Genomic DNA, 3,864 nt, shown 5'->3' on the forward strand with positions numbered 1-3,864 from the left:
AAAAAAAAAAAAAATGTGAAGCTGGAAACCTTAATGATATATATAGGATTTGAAGTAGAAGAGAGTAGGGTAGGGAGTTGTAGGTCTCCGACCAAAAAGACACGCGGAAAGGGATCGTTGCGGTCTGCAGAAGAAGATATTTGGGAAGACGGGGAAATGCCCTGTAAAATGAAGGCGTGGACAATTAGGTTTAGGTTCGTTAATTGAGCCACGTGCGACAACATAATTTACTTGGAAACTTATGGGATCGGTTCGGCAGCTTTAAAAAAATGTGAGCAAATCAAATCTTCCTAGTGGAAGCTCAGATCCTAAAAATAAGACACAAGTGTCTTAATAAATGTTTTGGGTCATAGGAAAGGAACTATTTACAAGTTTAAATAGACGACAATTTTGTGAGTAATATATATATATATATATATGTGTGTGTGTGTGTGTGTGGGTTTGTTGAGAGGGAGGGTAATACTCATTGTCATCCATGAAAAATAGAGATTTTTGGGATATTATAATTACAAGTATCTTAATAAATGTTTTGGGGTCATAGGAAAGGAACTATTTACAAGTTTAAATAGACGACAATTTTGTTAGTAATATATACATATATATATATATATATATATATATATATATATATATGTGTGTGTGTGTGTGTGTGTGTGTGTGTGTGTGGGTTTGTTGAGAGGGACACATCAAGGTAATCCTCATTGTCTTCCATGAAAAATAGAGATTTTTGGGATATTATAATTACAAGTAATTAAGAGTGTTGCTTGGGATAAGAATGTTCCACTAGAAATAATAACAAACATCGTCAATGCAATATTTATCTCTTACAAAGTGTATAGAAACAATAATAATAAAACAGAAAAAGCTTCCACACATATATATGTGTGTGTGGGTTTGTTGAGAGGGAGATGTCAAGGTAATCCTCATTGCCTTCCATGAAAAATAGAGATTTTTGGTATATTATAATTACAAGTAATTAAGAATGTTGCTTGGGATAAGAATGTTCCACTAGAAATAATAACAAACATCATCAATGCAATATTTATCTCTTACAAAGTGTATAGAAACAATAATAATAAAACAGAAAAAGCTTCCACACACATATATATATATATATGTGTGTGTGTGTGTGTGTGTGTGTGTGGGTTTGTTGAGAGGGAGACGTCAAGGTAATCCTCATTGCCTTCCATGAAAAATAGAGATTTTTGGTATATTATAATTACAAGTAATTAAGAATGTTGCTTGGGATAAGAATGTTCCACTAGAAATAATAACAAACATCATCAATGCAATATTTATTTCTTACAAAGTGTATAGGAACAATAATAATAAAACAAAAAATGCTTCCACTAAAAATAATAACAAACATCATCAATGCAATATTTATCTCTTACAAAGTGTATAGGAACAATAATAACAGAACAAAATTATCTAGAAGCAAAAATAATACTAAAGTTCAATAATATAAATAATAACATGCAAACCTCATCATCATCATCAATAGTTAGAACATCAAAAACAATATTTTTTATTGCAGAATTTCGGAATTGACCTAATACACATTTAACGAACTATATATTCATAAAACGATACTTGATGAAACGATATTTTTTTTTTACTATTGTCAAAGTTTTTGGTAGTATAGCATTTATAAGTATTAATATATAGGGCAAAACCAAAACAATATACAAGTCTAAATTTAAATGCATTTATTATTATATTTCACTAAACAAATAAAATAAATAAATCTAAGTTAATTTCTAGTCGTAAAATTTTACAACTAGTAAGTAACTTAGATTTATTTATTTTAAAATATAGCAATCAAAACCACATGGTTGTTCATATATACCACACACCAAATATAGCATAACACATAGCATGAATCACTTAATTAATTAACAAATTAACAATAATTAACTATCTCAAACAAAGCAAAAATTTTAATAATTAACACAAAAAATCAGTTAATATAACACATATATAGATATATCACAATTGGAAGAGATGGTGGGGAGATGGTATTGAGAATGAAAAGAAGAATATCTATAATTAATAAGACGAAGGAAATACAGGGTGATTTTAGATCTTGTATATTTCACACGTCTTTCGCGGATGGCTTAGAAATAGAAGTCGTCGTATAAGTTATATACTTTACTTTTTATATAATTTTATTTAGTGCTAATCCGTACGTCCTAATGTTATCAATTAAACAAATAAGCATCATTAACACCATTGTATTATATGACAAAACCCATCAATTATTCACTGTAAAAAAAAAATATGATAATATATATAATTTGGTAGATGTTGTTTCTTTTGGGGGATTACTCAACTCCTACCACCCTTACACTGTTTTATTTGCAGACACATGAGATATATGTGCAGACAATCTACACAGTTTCATTGTCTCCATTTCCCCTCTCCCATATTAAAAAGAAACGAATATATATATATATATATATTCTTTTCTTTTTAATATATATATAGTTTCATTAAGAAGACATTTCTAAACATCTAAAAACAAAGGGACATGATACACATTACGCCGGCGTGCTTAGCACGCCAGGCTATTTTCTTTTTTCTTTTTTTAATTTTTTAATATTAAAAAAATATTTGCTAGCGTGCCGTTCTCTTTTACTTCACCCAAAAGCAAAATAGTAGTTGTGGCACAAGACAAATGGCCAAAGTCAGCAAAAAGCCATCACTATCAAATGCATAGTTATTTTTGGGTCATGATTCTAAGAACGTCGGCATGCATGACTGTTCATGCACGCCAGGCTTCTTTCTTCTTTTTTTCTTTGTTTTTTTAATAATTAAAATAATAAAATATTAAAATTTTATTATTTTATTATTTTAAAATAATAAATCACCCCGGCATGCAATACGCAGGGCGTGATGTTTAGCATCACCCCATGGACTTAATATTGCAACCAAACATTTCTCACAAAAAAAAATTATTAATTTCTAGCGTGGCAAACATCACACGATTTTTTGCCACATCACTAATTACTGACATGACAAAATTGTAACGTCAAAAAATATTTTCTTGACGTGAAAAATTTGGCAGGTCAGTAATTAGTGACGTGATAATACCAACACGTCAGAAAATTCTGACGTGTTATATATTTCCACGTCAATAAATTTTTCTTTTATTTTAAAACTTTAAAAATTATATTTTTTATTGACGTGTTAAGTTTTTACACGTCAGTAATTTTTGACGTGTAAAATGACCACGTCAGGAATTTCTGACGTGGTAGTTTTACACATCATAAATTTTCTGATGTGTATAACTGCCAAGTCAAAAAATCCTAACGTGGTAATTTACCACGTTAGAAAATTTTGATGGCAGTTTACCACATTAGAATTTTCTGACGTAGTGGTTTGCCACATCAAAAATTTCTAACGTGGGGTAAACTGCCACATCAGAAAATTCTGACATGGCAGTTACACACGTCAGAAATTAATATACTTAATTAATTAATTAGGTATATATATATATAATGCCAATTCCCAATATTGCCATGCATTGTATATATATAACTATATTAAATAATGTGCACTAGATTACCGATCCTTGGTTTTTTTTTTTTTTCTTTTTCTAATTAATTATTGTTCTCATTAGAATTAAATATATTGCATGACATGGTATAAGCTACATAATTAATATAGCTTATTTAATTATATAATGATCATGATGCATGCATGCATGCATGCAATATATATTATGCTTCCCTCCATTAATTAATTCTATAGCAAATAACTAATTATATATATATATATATATATAGCTAGAGATCCTTTGGAAAATTTCAAAATTACTATGCATTTGATAGTGATGGCTTAGTAGCTGACTGTGGCCATTTG

The sequence above is a fragment of the Corylus avellana genome, chromosome ca5 (assembly GCF_901000735.1).
Source record: "Corylus avellana chromosome ca5, CavTom2PMs-1.0".
Taxonomy (NCBI): domain Eukaryota; kingdom Viridiplantae; phylum Streptophyta; class Magnoliopsida; order Fagales; family Betulaceae; genus Corylus; species Corylus avellana.